General features: G+C 26.0%; 1 long non-coding RNA gene across 1 annotated transcript in view; it reads right to left on the minus strand.

Moving 5' to 3' along the window:
• Positions 1-24,698, minus strand: part of LOC149055193 (uncharacterized) — a 69,411-nt gene extending 44,713 nt beyond the window's left edge. Inside the window, exons 1-3 of the long non-coding RNA XR_016192193.1 lie at positions 24,552-24,698; positions 21,395-21,498; positions 18,976-19,091 (exon numbers count right to left, since the gene is read on the minus strand). This is a non-coding gene — a long non-coding RNA (uncharacterized LOC149055193). The remainder of the gene's footprint in view (positions 1-18,975; positions 19,092-21,394; positions 21,499-24,551) is intronic.
• Positions 24,699-24,868: the final 170 nt, after the last annotated feature.

The following is a 24,868-nucleotide window of genomic DNA, read 5'->3' on the forward strand; positions in this document are numbered from 1 at the left end:
TTTTATGGACCCAAAAAATGAATTTGTATAAAATGATGGATAATTAAATCATGATATTATTATATTTTCTAGTTGCAAGTGGCTAATAAAGTTCAAACATTGTGTCCACAAAAATAAACTAGAGCTATATTCTGAATATAAAAATTGAATGGGGGTATTGGCGCCCGAGGGCAAATAGTTTTTAAGGATCAAAATAGAAATTTGGATTAAATTAAATTCTCTGAATACACAATGAAGACTGCACAATGTATTCTCATGAAAAATGAATAAAGGATAACTAACTCATGATGAAATGAGGTTTTTTAGTTGAACATGGTTAAAAGAGTTTGAATATTGTGACCAAAAAAATAACCTAGAGCTATATTTTGAAAATAAAAATGGAAAAAGGGTATTGGCGACCGCAGGCAAATGGTTTTTAAGGATAAAAAAAGAAATTTGGAAAAAATTAAATTCTTTGAATACACAATGAATACTGCACAAGGTATTCTCAAGAAAAATGAATGAAGGATAACTAACTCATGATAAAATTATATTTTTTAAGTTGCAAGGGGACAATAATGTTTAAAAATTGTGTCCTCAAAAATAAACTAGAGCTATATTTCGAAAATAAAAATGGAAAGGAGGTATAGGCGCCCGCAGGCAAATGGTTTTTAAGGATAAAAAAAGAAATTTGGAAAAAATTAAATTCTCTGAATACACAATGAAGACTGCACTATGTATTCCCAAGAAAAATAAATGAAGGATAATTGAATCATGATAAAATTACTTTTTTAGTTCAACTGGTTAAAAGAGTTAGAATATTGTGACCAAAAAAATAAACTACAGCTATATTTTGAAAATAAAAATGGAAAGGGGGTATTGGCGCCCGCAGGCAAATGGTTTTTAAGGATCAAAAAGAAATTTGGAAAAAATTAAATTCTCTGAATACACAATGAAGACTGCACTATGTATTCTCAAGAAAAATAATTGAAATAAAATTTGAAGGATAATTAAATTATAATATAATTATGTTTTCTAGTTGCAAGTGACTAATAAAGTTTAAATATTGTGTCCACAAAAATAAACTAGGGCTATATTTTGAAAATAAAAATGGAAAGGGGTAAAGGCGCCCGCAGGCAAGTGGTTTTTATGGACCCAAAAAATGAATTTGTAAAAAATTATAGTCTTGGAATACACAATGAAGACTGCACTATGTATTCCCAAAAAAAATAATTGAAATAAAATTTGAAGGATAATTAAATCATGATATAATTATGTTTTCTAGTTGCAAGTGGATAATAAAGTTTAAATATTGTGTCCACAAAAATAAAATAGAACTATATTTTGAAAATAAAAATGGAAAGGGGGTATTGGCGCCCGCAGGCAAATGATTTTATGGACCCAAAATATGAATTTGTATTAAATTATAGTCTTGGAATACACAATGAAGACTGCACTATGTATTCCCAAGAAAAATATATGAAGGATAATTGAATCATGATAAAATTAGCTTTTTTAGTTCAACTGGTTAAAAGAGTTTGAATATTGTGATCAATAAAATAAACTACAGCTATATTTTAAAAATAAAAATGGAAAGAGGGTATTGGCGCCCGCAGGCAAATGATTTTTAAGGATAAAAAAAGAAATTTGGAAAAAATTAAATTCTTTGAATACACAATGAATACTGCACAAGGTATTCTCAAGAAAAATAAATGAAATAAAATTTGATGGATAATTAAATCGTGATATTATTATATTTTCTAGTTGCAAGTGGCTAATAAAGTTTAAAAATTGTGTCCACAAAAATAAACTAGAGCTATATTCTGAATATAAAAATTGAAAGGGGGTATTGGCGCCCACAGGCAAATGGTTTTTAAGGATAAAAAAAGAAATTTGGAAAAAATTAAATTCTTTGAATACACAATGAAGACTGCACTATGTATTCTCAAGAAAAATAAATGAAATAAAATTTGATGGATAATTAAATCATGATATATTTATGTTTTCTAGTTGCAAGTGGCTAATAAGGTTTAAATTTTGTGTCCACAAAAATAAATTAGAGCTATATTTTGAAAATAAAAATGGAAAGGGGGTATTGGCGCCCGCAGGCAAATGATATTTATGGACCCAAAAAATGAATTTGTATAAGAATATAGTCTTGGAATACACAATGAAGACTGCACTATGTACTATCAAGAAAAATAAATGAAGGATAATTGAATCATGATAAAATTAGGTTTTTTTGTTCAACTGGTTAAAAGAGTTTGAATATTGTGTCCACAAAAATAAACTAGAACTATATTTTGAAAATAAAAATGGAAAGGGGGTATTGGCGCCCGCAGGCAAATGGTTTTTAAGGATCAAAAAAAAAATTTGGAAAAAATTAAATTCTCTGAATACAAAATGAAGACTGCACTATGTATTCTCAAGAAAAACAAATTAAGGATAATTGAATCATGATAAAATTAGGTTTTTTTGTTGAGCATGGTTAAAAGAGTTTGAATATTATGACCAAAAAAATAAACTAGAGCTATATTTTGAAAATAAAAATGGAAAGGGGGTATTGGCGCCCGCAGGCAAATGATTTTTATGGACCCAAAAAATGAATTTGTAAAAAATTATAGTCTTGGAATACACAATGAAGACTGCACTATGTACTCTCAAGAAATATGAATGAAGGATAACTCATGATAAAATTATATTTTTTAGTTTCAAGTGGCTAATAAAGCTTAAATATTGTGTCCACAAATATAAACTAGAGCTATATTTTGAAAATAAAAATGGAAAGGGGGTATAGGCTCCCGCAGGCAAATGATTTTTATGGACCCAAAATATGAATTTGTATAAAATGAAGGATAATTGAATCATGATATTATTATATTTTCTAGTTGCAAGTGGCTAATAAAGTTTAAAAATTGTGTCCACAAAAATAAACTAGAGCTATATTCTGAATATAAAAATTGAAAGGGGGTATTGGCGCCCGAGGGCAAATAGTTTTTAAGGATCAAAATAGAAATTTGGAAAAAATTAAATTCTCTGAATACAAAATGAAGACTGCACTATGTATTCTCAAGAAAAACAAATTAAGGATAATTGAATCATGATAAAATTAGGTTTTTTTGTTGAGCATGGTTAAAAGAGTTTGAATATTATGACCAAAAAAATAAACTAGAGCTATATTTTGAAAATAAAAATGGAAAGGGGGTATTGGCGCCCGCAGGCAAATGATTTTTATGGACCCAAAAAATGAATTTGTAAAAAATTATAGTCTTGGAATACACAATGAAGACTGCACTATGTATTCCCAAGAAAAATAATTGAAATAAAATTTGAAGGATAATTAAATCATGATATAATTATGTTTTCTAGTTGCAAGTGACTAATAAAGTTTAAATATTGTGTCCACAAAAATAAACTAGAGCTATATTTTGAAAATAAAAATGGAAAGGGGGTATTGGCGCCCGCAGGCAAATAATTTTTATGGACCCAAAAAATGAATTTGTATAAAATGAAGGATAATTGAATCATGATATTATTATATTTTCTAGTTGCAAGTGGCTAATAAAGTTTAAATATTGTGTCCACAAAAATAAACTAGGGCTATATTTTGAAAATAAAAATGAAAAGGGGTAAAGGCGCCCGCAGGCAAGTGGTTTTTATGGACCCAAAAAATGAATTTGTAAAAAATTATAGTCTTGGAATACACAATGAAGACTGCACTATGTATTCCCAAAAAAAATAATTGAAATAAAATTTGAAGGATAATTAAATCATGATATAATTATGTTTTCTAGTTGCAAGTGGATAATAAAGTTTAAATATTGTGTCCACAAAAATAAAATAGAACTATATTTTGAAAATAAAAATGGAAAGGGGGTATTGGCGCCCGCAGGCAAATGATTTTATGGACCCAAAATATGAATTTGTATTAAATTATAGTCTTGGAATACACAATGAAGACTGCACTATGTATTCCCAAGAAAAATATATGAAGGATAATTGAATCATGATAAAATTAGCTTTTTTAGTTCAACTGGTTAAAAGAGTTTGAATATTGTGATCAATAAAATAAACTACAGCTATATTTTAAAAATAAAAATGGAAAGAGGGTATTGGCGCCCGCAGGCAAATGATTTTTAAGGATAAAAAAAGAAATTTGGAAAAAATTAAATTCTTTGAATACACAATGAATACTGCACAAGGTATTCTCAAGAAAAATAAATGAAATAAAATTTGATGGATAATTAAATCGTGATATTATTATATTTTCTAGTTGCAAGTGGCTAATAAAGTTTAAAAATTGTGTCCACAAAAATAAACTAGAGCTATATTCTGAATATAAAAATTGAAAGGGGGTATTGGCGCCCACAGGCAAATGGTTTTTAAGGATAAAAAAAGAAATTTGGAAAAAATTAAATTCTTTGAATACACAATGAAGACTGCACTATGTATTCTCAAGAAAAATAAATGAAATAAAATTTGATGGATAATTAAATCATGATATATTTATGTTTTCTAGTTGCAAGTGGCTAATAAGGTTTAAATTTTGTGTCCACAAAAATAAATTAGAGCTATATTTTGAAAATAAAAATGGAAAGGGGGTATTGGCGCCCGCAGGCAAATGATATTTATGGACCCAAAAAATGAATTTGTATAAGAATATAGTCTTGGAATACACAATGAAGACTGCACTATGTACTATCAAGAAAAATAAATGAAGGATAATTGAATCATGATAAAATTAGGTTTTTTTGTTCAACTGGTTAAAAGAGTTTGAATATTGTGTCCACAAAAATAAACTAGAACTATATTTTGAAAATAAAAATGGAAAGGGGGTATTGGCGCCCGCAGGCAAATGGTTTTTAAGGATCAAAAAAAAAATTTGGAAAAAATTAAATTCTCTGAATACAAAATGAAGACTGCACTATGTATTCTCAAGAAAAACAAATTAAGGATAATTGAATCATGATAAAATTAGGTTTTTTTGTTGAGCATGGTTAAAAGAGTTTGAATATTATGACCAAAAAAATAAACTAGAGCTATATTTTGAAAATAAAAATGGAAAGGGGGTATTGGCGCCCGCAGGCAAATGATTTTTATGGACCCAAAAAATGAATTTGTAAAAAATTATAGTCTTGGAATACACAATGAAGACTGCACTATGTACTCTCAAGAAATATGAATGAAGGATAACTCATGATAAAATTATATTTTTTAGTTTCAAGTGGCTAATAAAGCTTAAATATTGTGTCCACAAATATAAACTAGAGCTATATTTTGAAAATAAAAATGGAAAGGGGGTATAGGCTCCCGCAGGCAAATGATTTTTATGGACCCAAAATATGAATTTGTATAAAATGAAGGATAATTGAATCATGATATTATTATATTTTCTAGTTGCAAGTGGCTAATAAAGTTTAAAAATTGTGTCCACAAAAATAAACTAGAGCTATATTCTGAATATAAAAATTGAAAGGGGGTATTGGCGCCCGAGGGCAAATAGTTTTTAAGGATCAAAATAGAAATTTGGAAAAAATTAAATTCTCTGAATACAAAATGAAGACTGCACTATGTATTCTCAAGAAAAACAAATTAAGGATAATTGAATCATGATAAAATTAGGTTTTTTTGTTGAGCATGGTTAAAAGAGTTTGAATATTATGACCAAAAAAATAAACTAGAGCTATATTTTGAAAATAAAAATGGAAAGGGGGTATTGGCGCCCGCAGGCAAATGATTTTTATGGACCCAAAAAATGAATTTGTAAAAAATTATAGTCTTGGAATACACAATGAAGACTGCACTATGTATTCCCAAGAAAAATAATTGAAATAAAATTTGAAGGATAATTAAATCATGATATAATTATGTTTTCTAGTTGCAAGTGACTAATAAAGTTTAAATATTGTGTCCACAAAAATAAACTAGAGCTATATTTTGAAAATAAAAATGGAAAGGGGGTATTGGCGCCCGCAGGCAAATAATTTTTATGGACCCAAAAAATGAATTTGTATAAAATGAAGGATAATTGAATCATGATATTATTATATTTTCTAGTTGCAAGTGGCTAATAAAGTTTAAATATTGTGTCCACAAAAATAAACTAGAACTATATTTTGAAAATAAAAATGGAAAGGGGGTGTAGGCGCCCGCAGGCAAATGATTTTTAAGGATAAAAAAAAAAATTTGGAAAAAATTAAATTCTCTGAATACAAAATGAAGACTGCACTATGTATTCTCAAGAAAAACAAATTAAGGATAATTGAATCATGATAAAATTAGGTTTTTTTGTTGAGCATGGTTAAAAGAGTTTGAATATTATGACCAAAAAAATAAACTAGAGCTATATTTTGAAAATAAAAATGGAAAGGGGGCATTGGCGCCCGCGGGCAAATGGTTTTTAGGATCAAAAAAAAAATTTGGAAAAAATTAAATTCTCTGAATACAAAATGAAGACTGCACTATGTATTCTCAAGAAAAATAATTGAAATAAAATTTAAAGGATAATTAAATCATGATATAATTATGTTTTCTAGTTGCAAGTGACTAATAAAGTTTAAATATTGTGTCCACAAAAATAAACTAGAGCTATATTCTGAATATAAAAATTGAAAGGGGGTATTGGCGCCCGCAGGCAAATAATTTTTATGGACCCAAAAAATGAATTTGTATAAAATGAAGGATAATTGAATCATGATATTATTATATTTTCTAGTTGCAAGTGGCTAATAAAGTTTAAAAATTGTGTCCACAAAAATAAACTAGAACTATATTTTGAAAATAAAAATGGAAAGGGGGTATTGGCGCCCGCAGGCAAATGGATTTTAAGGATCAAAAAAAAAATTTGGAAAAAATTAAATTCTCTGAATACAAAATGAAGACTGCACTATGTATTCTCAAGAAAAATAATTGAAATAAAATTTAAAGGATAATTAAATCATAATATAATTATGTTTTCTAGTTGCAAGTGACTAATAAAGTTTAAATATTGTGTCCACAAAAATAAACTAGGGCTATATATTGAAAATAAAAATGGAAAGGGGGTATAGGCGCCCGCAGGCAAATGGTTTTTAAGGATAAAAAAAGAAATTTGGAAAAAATTAAATTCTCTGAATACAAAATGAAGACTGCACTATATACTCTCAAGAAAAATAAATGAAGGATAATTGAATCATGATAAAATTAGGTTTTTTAGTTCAACTGGTTAAAAGAGTTTGAATATTGTGACCAAAAAAATAAACTACAGCTATATTTTGAAAATAAAAATGGAAAGGGGGTATCGGCGCTCGCAGGCAAATCGTTTTTAATGATCAAAAAAAAAATTGGGAAAAAATTAAATTCTCTGAATACACAATGAAGACTGCACTATGTATTCTCAAGAAAAATAAATGAAATAAAATTTGATGGATAATTATATCATGATATAATTATGTTTTCTAGTTGCAAGTGGCTAATAAAGTTTAAATATTGTGTCCACAAAAATAAACTAGAACTATATATTGAAAATAAAAATGGAAAGGGGGTATAGGCGCCCGCAGGCAAATGGTTTTTAAGGATAAAAAAAAAAATTTGGAAAAAATTAAATTCTCTGAATACAAAATGAAGACTGCACTATGTATTCTCAAGAAAAACAAATTAAGGATAATTGTATCATGATAAAATTAGGTTATTTTGTTGAGCATGGTTAAAAGAGTTTGAATATTATGACCAAAAAAATAAACTAGAGCTATATTTTGAAAATAAAAATGGAAAGGGGGTAAAGGCGCCCGCGGGCAAGTAGTTTTTATGGATAAAAAAAGAAATTTGGAAAAAATTAAATTCTCTGAATACACAATGAAGACTGCACTATGTATTCTCAAGAAAAATAATGAAGGATAACTCATGATAAAATTATATTTTTTAGTTTCAAGGGGCTAATAAAGCTTAAATATTGTGTCCACAAAAATAAACTAGAGCTATATTTTGAAAATAAAAATGGAAAGGGGGTATTGGCGCCCGCAGGCAAATGATTTTTATGGACCCAAAAAATGAATTTGTATAAAATGAAGGATAATTGAATCATGATATTATTATATTTTCTAGTTGCAAGTGGCTAATAAAGTTTAAAAATTGTGTCCACAAAAATAAACTAGAGCTATATTCTGAATATAATAATTGAAAGGGGGTATTGGCGCCCGAGGGCAAATAGTTTTTAAGGATCAAAAATAAAATTTGGAAAAAATTAAATTCTCTGAATACACAATGAAGACTGCACTATGTATTCTCAAGAAAAATAATGAAGGATAACTCATGATAAAATTATATTTTTTAGTTTCAAGGGGCTAATAAAGTTCAAAAATTGTGTCCTCAAAAATAAACTAGAGCTATATTTTGAAAATAAAAATGGAAAGGGGGTATTGGCGCCCGCAGGCAAATTATATTTATGGACCCAAAAAATGAACTTGTATAAGATTATAGTCTTGGAATACACAATGAAGACTGCACTATGTACTCTCAAGAAATATAAATGAAGGATAACTCATGATAAAATTATATTTTTTAGTTTCAAGTGGCTAATAAAGCTTAAATATTGTGTCCTCAAAAATAAACTAGAGCTATATTTCGAAAATAAAAATGGAAAGGGGGTATTGGCGCCCGCAGGCAAATGGTTTTTAAGGATAAAAAAAGAAATTTGGAAAAAATTAAATTCTCTGAATACAAAATGAAGGCTGCTCTATGTATTCTCAAGAAAAAAGAATGAAGGATAACTCATGATAAAATTATAATTTTTAGTTTCAAGGGGCTAATAAAGTTTAAAAATTGTGTCCTCAAAAATAATCTAGAGCTATATTTTGAAAATAAAAATGGAAAGGGGGTATCTGCGCCCGCAGGCAAATGGTTTTTAATGATCAAAAAAAAAATTGGGAAAAAATTAAATTCTCTGAATACACAATGAAGACTGCACTATGTATTCTCAAGAAAAATAAATGAAGGATAATTGAATCATGATAAAATTAGGTTTTTTTGTTCATCTGGTTAAAAGAGTTTGAATATTGTGTCCACAAAAATAAACTAGAACTATATTTTGAAAATAAAAATGGAAAGGGGGTATTGGCGCCCGCAGGCAAATGGTTTTTAAGGATCAAAAAAAAAAATTGGAAAAAATTAAATTCTCTGAATACAAAATGAAGACTGCACTATGTATTCTCAAGAAAAACAAATTAAGGATAATTGAATCATGATAAAATTAGGTTTTTTTGTTGAGCATGGTTAAAAGAGTTTGAATATTATGACCAAAAAAATAAACTAGAGCTATATTTTGAAAATAAAAATGGAAAGGAGGTATTGGCGCCCGCAGGCAAATGATTTTTATGGACCCAAAAAATGAATTTGTATAAAATGAAGGATAATTGAATCATGATATTATTATATTTTCTAGTTGCAAGTGGCTAATAAAGTTTAAAAATTGTGTCCACAAAAATAAACTAGAGCTATATTCTGAATATAAAAATTGAAAGGGGGTAGTGGCGCCCGAGGGCAAATAGTTTTTAAGGATCAAAATAGAAATTTGGAAAAAATTAAATTCTCTGAATACACAATGAAGACTGCACAATGTATTCTCATGGAAAATGAATAAAGGATAACTAACTCATGATAAAATTAGGTTTTTTAGTTGAACATGGTCAAAAGAGTTTGAATATTGTGACCAAAAAAATAACCTAGATTTATATTTTGAAAATAAAAATGGAAAGAGGGTATTGGCGCCCGCAGGCAAATGTTTTTTAAGGATCAAAAATAAATTTGGAAAAAATTAAATTCTTTGAATACACAATGAATACTGCACAATGTATTCTCAAGAAAAATGAATGAAGGATAACTAACTCATGATAAAATTATATTTTTTAATTTGCAAGGGGATAATTAAGTTTAAAAATTGAGTCCTCAAAAATAAACTAGAGCTATATTTCGAAAATAAAAATGGAAAGGGGGTATTGGCGCCCGCAGGCAAATGGTTTTTAAGGATCAAAATAAAAATTTGGAAAAAATTCAATTCTCTGAATACAAAATGAAGACTGAACAATGTATTCTCAAGAAAAATAATTGAAATAAAATTTAAAGGATAATTAAATCATGATATAATTATGTTTTTTAGTTGCAAGTGACTAATAAAGTTTAAATATTGTGTCCACAAAAATAAACTAGGGCTATATTTTGAAAATAAAAATGGAAAGGGGGTATAGGCGCCCGCAGGCAAATGGTTTTTAAGGATAAAAAAAGATATTTGGAAAAAATTAAATTCTCTGAATACAAAATGAAGACTGCTCTATGTATTCTCAAGAAAAAAGAATGAAGGATAACTCATGATAAAATTATATTTTTTAGTTTCAAGGGGCTAATAAAGTTTAAAAATTGTGTCCTCAAAAATAAACTAGAGCTATATTTTGAAAATAAAAATGGAAAGGGGGTAAAGGCGCCCGCAGGCAAGTGGTTTATATAGATAAAAAAAGAAATTTGGAAAAAATTAAATTCTCTGAATACACAATGAAGACTGCACTATGTACTCTCAAGAAAAATAAATGAAGGATAATTGAATCATGATAAAATTAGGTTTTTTAGTTCAACTGGTTAAAAGAGTTTGAATATTGTGACCAAAAAAATAAACTACTGCTATATTTTGAAAATAAAAATGGAAAGGGGGTATTGGCGCCCGCAGGCAAATGGTTTTTAATGATCAAAAAAAAAATTTGGAAAAAATTAAATTCTCTGAATACACAATGAAGACTGCACTATGTATTCTCAAGAAAAATAAATGAAATAAAATTTGATGGATAATTAAATCATGATATAATTATGTTTTCTAGTTGCAAGTGGCTAATAAAGTTTAAAAATTGTGTCCACAAAAATAAACTAGAGCTATATACTGAATATAAAAATTGAAAGGGGGTATTGGCGCCCGAGGGCAAATAGTTTTTAAGGATCAAAATAGAAATTTGGAAAAAATTAAATTCTCTGAATACACAATGAAGACTGCACAATGTATTCTCAAGAAAAAAGAATGAAGGATAACTCATGATAAAATTATATTTTTTAGTTTCAAGGGGCTAATAAAGTTTCAAAATTGTGTCCTCAAAAATAAACTAGAGCTTTAATTTGAAAATAAAAATGGAAAGGGGGTATTGGCGCCCGCGGGTCATTTATTCTTTAGGATCAATAAAGAAATTTGGATAAAATTAAATGCTCTGAATACACAATGAAGACTGCATTATGTTTTCTCAAGAAAAATAAATGAAATAAAATTTGAAGGATAATTAAATCATGATATAATTGTTTTTTAGTGCTAAAAAAGTTTGAAAATTGTGAACACAAAAATAAGCTAGATTTTTTATATGTTATTGAACAAATTATGATCAGAAGATGCATTATTTATTGTTATTGATATTAGTTCATATGAATTTCTGGTATAACACTAATACTCGTATGGCTTTAAAATCGTGATCCAAATTATGACAATATTAATCAGGTATATATTATATTTTGAGTAATAAGTATTCATTAAAAAAGCTAAAAAAAAGTATGTATAATTCACTTATATATAAGTTTAATAATATATTTTAGTATTAATATTTTCCTCATTAATTTTTAAATATTTTTCATTGTTATGTTGACAATTTCGAATACCTTGTGAGTTAGTAAGAAAAGATCTATGCAAAGGTCACGACCAGTGATGATAGTCATCTATCATCACTTGAGCTCAACTTACCATTGACTATAGGTACCTAACCTAAACAAACCTCCTTATGACTTAATTAACCATCTGCACGTCCGCGGGGAAGGCAGTGCCATAGCCAGGGTTAGGATTTGGGGAGGCGAAGTGTATACAGTACTATACACCCAATAACCCTCGGGAAGGCTGACTACGACACTGGGTTTAATAAGTATCAATCTAAATATTCTAAATGATCATAGAAAAATAAATGCTATTTGGGTAACGCGTGACAAACGGATGGTTAACTAGGACACTTTGAATAAAAAGATCCTTAGTTGATTTCCGATTTAAGTGTTTACTTATCAAGTTGTTCTCTTGATTGTTAACCTCTTAGAAATAGCTCTTATTATTAAGATGTTGAGCCTCTTGAAATATTTTTCTCCCTACTAGATTTTTAGGACTTCATAGCAAATGCTTCTTAGATAATATATTATGGATAGAGCCATGTCCATTTTTTTTGTGCACATCCATAGTACATTCTATGAGGTCCTAATCAAAAATTGTCATCTAAACTCGCAAGTATGATTGGATGTAAATTGTACAAGTAATAACTAATAATTATAAAAGATTTATGTGTTGGTATTGTCTCCGACTTACAAAAGTCATGTTGAAGAGAATGAGAGTGCGACATCCTCATTAAAGGAAAACAACTTTTGTAATATTATTACAATAACGGTGTAATATCTAAATTATTTCCCTTTCAAATTCACTAAAATTATAGTTATCATGCTTTTCTGGGCCCAAAAACGTCGGGTGATACCATAATGGTAATTTTATTTTTATTTTTATATGGTACCTAATAAAAACGACCCTAGACACCAGAAATTGAATAATTATGATTTTGAATATTTTTTTAATGAAACGATCTAAAAAAAGTTTACACAATCTGTTCTGCAATAAATTATTATTATTTATTATTTCAACATAACATTTTGCTGTGTGATTGGTAATCTTTACATCACTGTGTCTGTACATATTTTGTGACAAAGACCAATTGTCCAGAAGAAAATTTAATCATCTAAAATATCTCAAATTACATACTTATTGTTAATTATTATTATTAAAAAGTTATAGTATGAAGTATAATATCTCATATAGACTTAAACAATGTACAATTGGTTTCTTATTATTTTTATTATTACGTCTTTTTTTTAAACAAATCCTTCGGCAATTATATATCCATATTGCGTGTGTTTGTTTAGAAACACGTGAGTTTGTGGGGTAAGGATTCGTCACTAAGAACCCAGGTGGTCACCCATCCAGGAGCTAGTGACGCCAGGCGATGTTTGACCACGGCAAACCACCGCGCCACACCATACCCCAAAATACAGTATACGACTAGTGTGCAGTGCACATACCAGGCCAGAGGCAATTTTTTTTGTTTTCAAAATATCAACTGCATAACCTGATTTTACTGTTTGGTTTTAAACACATGTAAATATGACGAGGATTCGTCACTAAGAACCCAGGTGGTTGCCCATCCGGGAGCTAGCAACGACAGTCGATGTGTTGACCTTTAGGTCCAAAATTTACTTTTTTAACATAATATAGAAACCATATCTATTATATGAGATAATAATTAGTACTTGTTCTTCTATTTTTCATCAATTTCAAGAATGTTTTTTTATTTTTATAGCTAATAATAACAACAACACGTATGTCACTTAAAATATTGAATACCTAGGTAATAAAAACATTCGTGAACAACAAAAAAATTTTTTTTTTTTTCTAAGATCTTAAATTCAAAAATTCCATTAGACTAGTCGAAAAAGTATAGGTACGATTAACACTAGTATAGATTCCAACACTCAACTAAAATAATAATTTAATAATGATCTCAGAAAAATGAACTATCACCAGATCTTATTCCTTCTTTCCAGTATTAGAGATTTGGATTAATTTTAAAAAACTAGTAATATAAGTTGCTTTCAATTTCATAATGAAATTTTTTTAATCACCTTCAAAAGTTGTTTTTCTTTTATCTGGACAAATTACTATTACAAATTTTTATTTTAATACATTTTATGTTTTCTAGAGCAAAGACTTTTTATACATTTTATATATTTTTTCTTTTTTGTAAGCTTTATTGTATGCTTATTTCTAGGTTAGTAGTACTACACAGCATATTATTTAAAAACTTATTTGATAAAATTCTAAATGTTTTAAGAGCATCTTTTGATAGTTTATCGAAAATCAAGCACTCAGGTAAATATTTTTATGGATCAAAATATAATTATGTTAAATATGTTAAATATGAAAAATAATGAAATTATTACTAGAACTTTAATTTTTTTTTTTTTATATATACGATATATCATGTGTCTCAAATAACAGGGTACACTTTATTGCTCAGTAACCTGTAAATATTTTTAATTCTGTTTGTTGGACATTAAACTAGCCAAATCATTCATAAATTCCTATATGACTTAAAATTCTTATGAGTCATGCATTTCTTCATTCTTTTTAAATGGAAATCCCTATTTTAAATATCATTTTTGGATATCATGAAATTCTCATACAAGGAATAGCTCATCTGATCATACCAATCTAGTATGTCGGACTACAAAAAAAAAATTTATTTTCAAAAATTTACAAAATAAAAGTGCCATTGTACACTATAAAAAAAACCAAATTTACTGGAGACCAAACCAAAAAACTAAGAAGTATAAATAATCACACAGAGATGTCTAGATTCAAATAAAATAAAAATATATTATAACTATATTATAGTCCAAATGATGACTAATAATAAATAAAGATCAAATAAATATATTAATATAATATCAAATAAAATTAAAATTATAGTCAAAGCGTTGAATAATAATAAATAAAATATAATCCAAAGATTAACGCATTTTTTATAAAAGAATTAAACACAGAGATGTTTAGAATTTAGATTCAAATAAAATTAAAATATATTATAACTATATTATAGTCCAAATGATGACTAATAATAAATAAAATATAATCCAAAGAAGATTAACACATTTTTTATAAAAGAATTAAACACAGAGATGTTTAGATTCAAATAAAATAAAGATATATTATAACTATATTATAGTCCAAATGATGACTAATAATAAATAAAATATAATTCAAAGAAGATTAACATATTTTTTATAAAAAAATTAAACACAGAGATGTTTAGATTCAAATAAAATTAAAATAAATAGTCCAAACGATGACTAATAATAAATAAAATATAATCCAAAAAAGATTAACACATTTTTTAACTAGAATTAAATACAGAGATGTTTAGATTCACATAAAATAAAAATATATTATAACTATATTATAGTCCAAATGATGACTAAAAATAAATAAAATATAATCCAAAGAAGATTAACACATTTTTTATAAAAGAATTAAACACATAGTTGTTTAGAATTTAGATTCAAATAAAATTAAAATATATAGTCCAAATGATGACTTATAATAAATAAAATATAATCCAAAGAAAATTAAAACATTTTTTTTTAAAAGAATTAAACACTGAGATGTTTAGATTCAAATAAAATTAAAATAAATAGTCCAAACGATGACTAATAATAAATAAAATATAGGTAATCCAAAGAAAATTAAAATATTTTTTATAAATGAATTAAACACAGAGATGTTTAGATTCAAATAAAATAAAAATATATTATAACTATATTATAGTCCAAATTATGACTACATAATAATAAATAAAGATCAAATAAATATATTAATATGATATCAAATTAAATTAAAATTATAGTCCAAACGGTAACTAATAATAAATAAAATATAATCCAAAGAAGATTAATACATTTTTATAAAAAAATTCAACATAGAGATGTTTAGATTTAAATAAAATTAAAATATATATATTCCAAATAATGACTTATAATAAATAAAATATAATCCAAAGAAGATTAAAACATATTTTATAACAAAAATTCAACATAGAGATGTTTAGATTTAAATAAAATTAAAATATATATATTCCAAATAATGACTTATAATAAATAAAATATAATCCAAAGAAGATTAAAACATATTTTATAACAGAATTAAACACAGATAGATGTTTAGATTCAAATAAAATTAAAATATATAGTTCAAACGATGACTAATAATAAATAAAATATAATCCAAAGAATATTAATTCTACATTTTTTAAAAAAGAATTCAACACAGAGATGTTTAAATACAAATAAAATAAAAATATATTATAACTATACTATAGTCCAAATTATGACTAATAATAAATTAAATAAAATCCAGAAATGTTTAACTCATTTTTTATAAAAGATTTAAACACTGAGTTGTTAGGATTCAAATAAATTTAAAATTATAGTCCAATGACTAATAATAAATAAAATATAATCCAAAGAAGATTAAAACATTTTTTACAAAAGAATTAAACACAGATAGATGTTTAGATTCAAATAAAATTAAAATATATAGTCCAAACGATGACTAATAATAAATAAAATATAATCCAAAGAAGATTAAAACATATTTTATAAAATAATTAAACACAGATAGATGTTTAGATTCAAATAAAAATTAAAATATATAGTCCAAACGATGACTAATAATAAATAAAATATAATCCAAAGAAGATTAATTCTACATTTTTTATAAAAGAATTCAACACAGAGATTATTAGATACAAATAAAATAAAAATATATTATAACTATATTATAGTCCAAATTATGACTATAATATATAAAGATCAAATAAATATATTAATATGATATCTAATAAAATTAAAATTATAGTCAAAGCGTTGAATAATAATAAATAAAATATAATCCAAAGAAGATTAACACATTTTTATAAAAGAATTAAACACAGAGATGTTTAGATTCAAATAAAATTAAAATATATATTCCAAATAATGACTTATAATAAATATAATATAATCCAAAGAAGATTAACACATTTTTTACAAAAGAATTAAACACAGAGATGTTTAGATTCAAATAAAATTAAAATATATAGTCCAAACATTGACTAATAATAAATAAAATATAATCCAAAGAAGATTAATACATTTTCACAAAATAATTTAACACATAGTCGTTAAGATTCAAATAAAATTAAGATTATAGTCCAAACGATGACTAATAATAAATATAACATAATCCATAGCAGATTATCGGGAATATAATTCATAGCCCACATTTAACAAATAATTCTGATTTAAATAGAAAAGAAAAAAAATAATGGTAAAAAAATAAATGTCCAGAGATAACAACAATTATCAAATAACTGAAACAAACAACAAAGTTTACTTAACATAAGTGTTCATAATCAAGGACAAAATGAATTTTTCAATAATATCAAACAAATGTTTCTTTTTCAAAAATAATATCAAACTACAAGATTTCACCTTTGATATATCACATAAAAATGGTAAAGAAAACAAACTATCAGATGGGCTATAATACAATAACATAAATACAAACAATAAAAACTTTGGAATCGACAAATCACTTAATTAGGTACGAATATATGACATAAATCCATCAAATTCCAAAGATCAATTTTGCATTTACAACAAAAGCGATTAATAAACCCTAAGAAAATATAAATAAAAATATATTAAGGAAATCACGAAAATTTGTCATAATAAATAAAATATTATATTATCAACAATGCACAACATATTATACCAATTATAGCATTTTTTTTTCTTAATGCATGATTTTGAACCTTATTTTCCAATAGATGATATACTAATACCATAAAACGCATGCCTTACAACATATAAAAATTATTAAAGGAACTAAACGAAATAAGGAATGAAATTCCACAAATAGTAAAAAAAGGTCACAAATTAAATAAAAAAAATTTTCAAAAAAAAATAAATACTCATGGGAAACAAAAAGTGGAAGTCTACTCCAATCACAAAAACAACAAAACCAAGTTGTATGGATACCACTAAAATATATGAGTTAAAAGAATTTTAAGTCATATAGGAATTTATGATTGATTACAGGGTATAATTAAAGGGTAATGAGTGATTAGTAAAGTAGTAAAGTGTACCTACTCTGTTTTGTGGGACACACAATATATATATATATATATAAACCTAGGATTTTTAAAGTGTAATAAAAGAATGTAATTTTTTTTAAGGCATATTAAACTGGGTATATTTAATGAATTATTAATAAGTACATAAAAGTCCTAGCTCTACAGTTTTTTATTAATTATAACTTTTACTTCCAATCATGCGCCTTATAACTTTTCATAATTAGACTATTAACTATAATATGTTTAATGATATAGCAAATTTGTGTATAAAAATGAAATTTGTTATTTTGAAGATAATATTTATTTGATTGATTTTAACAAAATATGTAATGACAAAGTCATACTTTTTACAAGACTTATAATAATGTAAACAATCAACAATCAAGAGCTTTTTTGACTTGATAACACTTAAGAGGATGTCAGTGCATTTCTTTTTCTAGGAGAAAAAAAATTCCACTGACATCCTCTTAATCGGCCTAACCAACCTTCTCTTTTTATTCTATCCCATAGTCGAAGGTTGTAAACCTTACCTAACCTGGTAGTATCACTCAAAGGGTCGAGTGACCTTTGCAATTTAAGATCCTTTCCTACATATTCAGAATTGTTAACATAACTATTCTACCTAACTATTCCCCTTCCCCCCACCTAACCTTATCCTCTCTCTCTGCCACTACCCCTCTTTCTTCCTATCCCTATCACGCCCTCCCCTTCACCTATCTCTCTCACACTCACTCGTCTGACATCCCCCCTCTACCCGTTTTTCTCACACTTGCACCCTCTCATTCACTTTATCTCCTTATCCTTCATCCTATCTACCTCTCTCACTCCCTCTCACACTGTCCTTCTCTCGCCCTCTCTTTACAAGTCACTATAGTACCTACCCTACCTAACCTAACCTAATCTAACCTTACCTCACACTATCTTTCTCTCTCTCCCCCCTGTATCTTTATCCTTCTCTGCCCCCACTCTCACACTCCCAGCCCTATAGTACCCACAGGTCATCGTACCTGATAATTGGAAAAATATTTAAATATCACTGAGGAAATTATTAAAAAAAAAAAATTTTAAACATTATACCTGACCAATTTCCTAATTTTTATCATGATTTTATTGATAACTTGAATAGTGTTATACCAGTGGTTACAAAATGAATAATTTAAAAATTACAAGTAATCTATCCCCTGATCAATTAATAAATTAATAAAATAAAAATAAACCTACTGAAAAATAGAAAATTACTTACCCAATATCTGAATCTGCTATAGAACTTCATCTTCGAAACATTGTTAATACATTTCACACAGGCTTCACAACGAATATGATATTTAGTTGTCACATCTTCACTGAAGAATACCATCTCTGAAATTTCAATAAAATATTCAACAATATTTTCTGACCTATTCATTTTAGATTCTGAACGAAGTGATTAATGTATTGATTTTACAATGATGAGTTTTTTTTTTTGTGTGTGTCTATACAGCATAACTAGTCGAAATAATGCTTCAACTTCAAACGTTGGGGGTGGTTTCCGATGTAAAAGTGAATATCCTTGCCCCTTGGTGCATTATAGAGGTCAAAAGTAAACATTTTCCAACAGTTTTCAAAAAAATCGCGAAAAACAAAAAAAAATGACAGAAAAACGGAATTTTTACGCAAACCCGTTTTCGACCAAATCGAATTTTTTATATGGTTGTAATTCAAAAACTAATCACTGTAAATACTTGAAATTTTCACGAAATGTTTATGTTAGTGTAATCTATATATAGTTTAATTTTAGAATTATTTATAGACCACAGAAATTTTCAATTTGTCTGAAAATTTTTTTTTGAAGTGTCGATAAAATTTTTTTGGCCCAATAAAAAAACTTGAAAATTTAATACAAAGTTTCTCATAAGTTATTCTTAAAGTGATTAAAAAATTATAAGAATACATAGGCACAATTTTTTTTTATAAGCGTTTATAGTTCAAATTTTTACGGAATCTGTCGAAAACGCGAAAATTTGCAAGCAATTTTGAAATTGAAAAATCAAAAAATGTATGTGTTTATAACTAAGAATTAAAAATACAACACTAAGTTTTCCATCAAGTAGCTATAGAGAAAACTGGAAGCATCATTATAGGAAAAATTTTAAGTGCGTTTGAATTTTAAATTTTTACGAAATAGCGTAACGATAACGATTTATCCTCAAACGATTTTAAATATTTGTTATCATTCAAAAAGTATAAATCGTAGATATTTGACAATTTTACCAGTTATTTAGATTAGCATTTTCTTTACATGATTTAATTTTCAAAATATTTTGACTTTTTTTGAGATATTTATAGATAATTGAAATTTTCAATTTTAATGAAAATTTTTTTTTGAAGTGACGATAAAATTTTTTTGGCCCTATCAAAATACTTGAAATTTTAATATAAAGTTTCTCAAAGGTTATTCTTATAGTGATTAAAAAATTATAAGAATACCTAAGCACATTTTTTTTTTTTTTAGCATTTGAAGTTAAAATATTGACAAAAATTCGTCAAAACCATGAATATATTTATTTTTTTTGTCTGTCAAAAGTGAATCTAGTTGGCGCTTTGGTGGTCAAAAGTATTCTTAATATTTTTGTAAATAATCGGGATAAACAAACTAAAAATTAATTTTTGATGTAACTTTAAAACAAATGACCATTGATACATGAAATTTTCACCGAATGTATATATAAGTATATTCTAACCATCATAAAATCTTCAAAAATGTTTGACTTAAGTTGAACTATTCATAGGTATATGCAATTTTCGATCATTATTAGTTTTTTTTAAATTAATATCGATAAAAATTCATTTTTTGGGTAGAAAATCTTGAAAATTTAATAAAGGGCTCTTAACATATTGTTACAATAGCAGTTGAAAAATAAAATAAATTCAGTCACAATATTATTTTTTTTATAAGCATTCAAATTTTGAATTTTGACAAAATACGTAAAAATCACAAAAATTCGCAAGTTGTTTTAAGCTAGAAATTCATAAAAATTTTCTTTTTAAATCTAAGATTTGAAAATTTAATACAAGATTCCTTACAAATTTTTCAATCCTTATCACCAAAAAAATGTCTCCCGGAAATTCAAATTAAATTCTTATTAGCATTTGAATTTCAAATATTGACAAAAATTCGTAAAACTCGTGAATATTTGCAAATTATTTTGTAGTTCAAAATTCATAATATTGTTTGTATTTATAACTAAGGTTATAAAATTTAGTTTTCCACTAAGTTTTCCATAAGTTTTGTTTCAAATAGCTATTGAGAAAATTTGATGCATCATAATATGAAAAATGTTTTGAGCGTTTGAGTTTTAAATTTTTATGAAATCGCGTAATGATAACGATTTATCCTCAAACCAGGTATAAGTATATCTATGATAATATAAGGTATTATGAATTAAGATAACTACATGCAATGTTTTTGGAAATATTGATTAACCATGCCTTCTGCAAAATGCGTCTTAATTTAAAAATAAAATATTTGTTTCAAAATAGAATATATGACAATATTTAAATATAATATATCCTAGACTGACAAATATACTTGGAACTTGGGAATATATTTTTCGTGACGTTAAATATTTATTTAAAGCCTAACATAATATTCAAGCCTCAAAAGAATATGAAAATAAACTTACCTCAAACATAGACTCTTTTTCGGGGTTTTGGTGAAATCCGAGACGTGTATGGGTAGGTACACTCCGATACCGACGTAAGAACGCATCAGATACTTAATTGAAGTCTGAAAATATTATTGAATTATTATGAAATTAAAATTATACGGAATATAGAATATTTTTAGTTCATGTTTGCTCTAGTGCTCATTGAAATTATAATTTTAGAATCTAATCTTAATCGACTGCCACTTCTGATTCTGAAAAGACAATTGCCACAGATTATATTATGTTACGCTATTAGGATAAATCCAAAGATATGTAATATTTCAATAAAACTTCTATTACCAAGGAGGTTCACGTTTATAAATAATGTTCATTTAAATAATTAAATGTGATACAATAATAACCAAAAAATATTTGAAATTTGAAATTTAAATTATAATATAATATATTATTTTTCTTAGCCTATTTTTGTTTGATTATTGATTACGATCATGCTTCTTTTATGCATTACAGGTATTATATATCTAAAATAATCCGATTAATGTTTAATTTTTATCTTCCCTACCTAGTTATATAATGTGTTAATTTATTTATTTTTAATATTTTATTCAAGATCTTATGATTTCTTCACTAGTTCACTAACCACAACAAGTTATCTACTAAAACTCGGATAATACCTACCTGTTCGTTTTTATTTTAACAACGTAAAGATTAATTATAATTACTTGTATTAATGTTTATTTATTTTACTTCGAAAATATTTAAAAATATTATTCCAATTTATTATTTATGAATTTTTGATATATTGTGTTTGTTTAGAAAATAAAAAATAAATGCAATTTTAATAAATTATTGAATTAGGTACCCACGTAAAATATAAAATAACCTATTCATGAAAAAAACCTAGACATGATGAATTTTTTAAGAAAAACAAAATTGTTCAATCTTATAAAAAAAAATGTTTTATCCTAATTAAATAACTTTACTACCATTGTATCAGTACCTACATATGTTATTGTAAATAAGTGTACCTAACTAATGGCCTTTGTTGTCAATGTGAATATGTTCAATAAAAAAAAAATATATATGTATATATATAAAATTGTTTACCTATAAATCTGTAAAAATTTAATTTAATTTTAAATGGTTTAACTTTTAAGCAATATGAATTATAAATATAATGTATAAATAGGTAATAATACCTATATTAATCTGTGTCAGTTTTTGGCTTATTGTATATATTTTGTATGATATTATATACCCTAATAAACACCGAATGTAATTCATTCTATTAATCATTTTATGATAATTTCTAATGTACAAAACCTTATCAACCATAAATTTTAATTTGATTGTGTTATTGTTCTATGAAAATATTAACAGCTATTAAAAATGCAGAATTTAATATTGCAAATAAAGTAACATTGGATGGTTAAATACTACATCTTCAGTGATAAGTACCTATATGAATATGAGAACAGTAAGTAGGTACTTATAGCAGCTACACAGTTGCAATTTTTTACAAGCTATATTATTATAATATTTTTTTAGACAATTTACCGTTGAAAACACACATGACACATTCAAACAAATCAAATGAAAGTTCACAAAATTTCATTGAGCTAGTAGGTGCCAATGGAAACTTAGTGTGATTAAATAACTGACCCTAATAATAAATAATAATTTTATGTTGATCTCAATAATCTCGTGTTTATATGAACTTTATGTTACAACACAGTTTGTATTCTGTTTACAGATTTAGATAATGAAGATTTTGATGATAGTATTAAAGACAAGGACTGGAAGGAAAATAAAAGATCAGGAACATCATAAGAAAGGTCTAAAATCAGAATTTGATGACATTTTAATTAGAACAAGGTGTCATAGTAAAGATTTTTGTAACAACTTTAATAAAAATACTATCGGTCAAATGGTTTTATAGAGAGATATTAAATTAATTAAAGTTAAAAAAGAATTCCCTGATAAATTGTTTTTACAGCAATTTAAACAACTTATGGGCAAGCAAATTATCAAGAAATTATAGTTTTAAAGAAAAATAGAAATTCAAAAATAAAATTATCAAACATACAATACATATGAAATTTGCATTTATTGAAAAGCCTGGAATCTTACATATAAAAAAGATTTAATTTTATCGCCCAAAGCAAAACTTATTCCAGATACTAATTATCATTTTTATAAGAACTTAAAAATATATGAAATTGACAATACTTATAACAAATACTAATAATAATAAAAAACTATGAAGAAGATGAATAATTTATATAATAAAATTAGACTTATTATTTATTTATTTTCAAAGCCATAGGTAGCATAATATTATTAAACATAAGGACATGATAATTATAATGAGTAACTTTTATTTTACATTGTATTTTAAACAAGTATTACCTATATTACTAAAATAATAATAAATTATTCAAATTCGTACATAACGTTATAGTCTTGTACTCTTGTTGTTCAAAAGTATTTGATAATTTTATAGTCATTATCAGGTTAGAATATATTTTTTTTTAATTTGTCATATTATTTGTTACTTTGATTCATAAAAATAAGCCTATTGACTTAAAGACAAGTAGTATTTTATTTTTTATTTTGTGTTTTGTAGTTAATTATTTTTAAAGATATTGATTACATACCTACAACTATTAAATGATTAATTTTCATCCTTATATATATTACCTGTACAACTATAAATTATAACACAACAATTTTAATCAAATTTCAAAAAAACTAACAGTTAATAATATTTTATTATTCATTAATAATTTAAAGTTCAATACTGCCATAATTGGATATATGACACAAAAATAAACATAGCTTAAATTCAATACTGCCATATTTTGGCATGTCTGAAAATCAATTTCTGTATGCAATACAGCCACATATCAAAATATGACAGTCTTGCATTTACTTAAAAAATTGTAAAAGGCCATAATAAGTCTGACTTTTTGGGTTCAAGGGAATATTTTATTATATTAGAAAAAGTCACAATATAAAGTATGTTAAAAGTGCCTATTGTAGTTTTTAGTTTCAAAAGCATCATAGGTGAAGAATTCTTTGCAAACATCACCATTGTAAAAGTGTACGAACGTGTACCTCAATTATTTTATAATATTAAGCCGCAAAAGAATTGGTATTAAAACAAACTTACCTTAAATATCAATTATTTTGGGCTTTGTTAGAGTCCGCGACGTGTATGCACTCCGACGCTGAAATGAAAACGCACCAGATACTGCTGAATTGAAGTCTAAAAATAATGTGATTTATGAAAAAAAAGATTGAACGGAAAACAGGATGTTTTTCGTTCATGTCTACTTTGCTATCTAATTGAAATGTTAGAATTTTTAATAGACTGCGTCCTCCGCAACGACTTTGACAATCGCCATGGATTATATTGTAGGTACTAAATCAATAAGAGAAATCCATAGATACCTAGGTATATATTATAATACTACTTTTATATCAACG

Source organism: Diuraphis noxia, unplaced genomic scaffold, assembly GCF_037042655.1.
Source record: "Diuraphis noxia isolate RWA-SAM2 unplaced genomic scaffold, SU_Dnox_SAM2 contig0005, whole genome shotgun sequence".
Lineage (NCBI taxonomy): Eukaryota > Metazoa > Arthropoda > Insecta > Hemiptera > Aphididae > Diuraphis > Diuraphis noxia.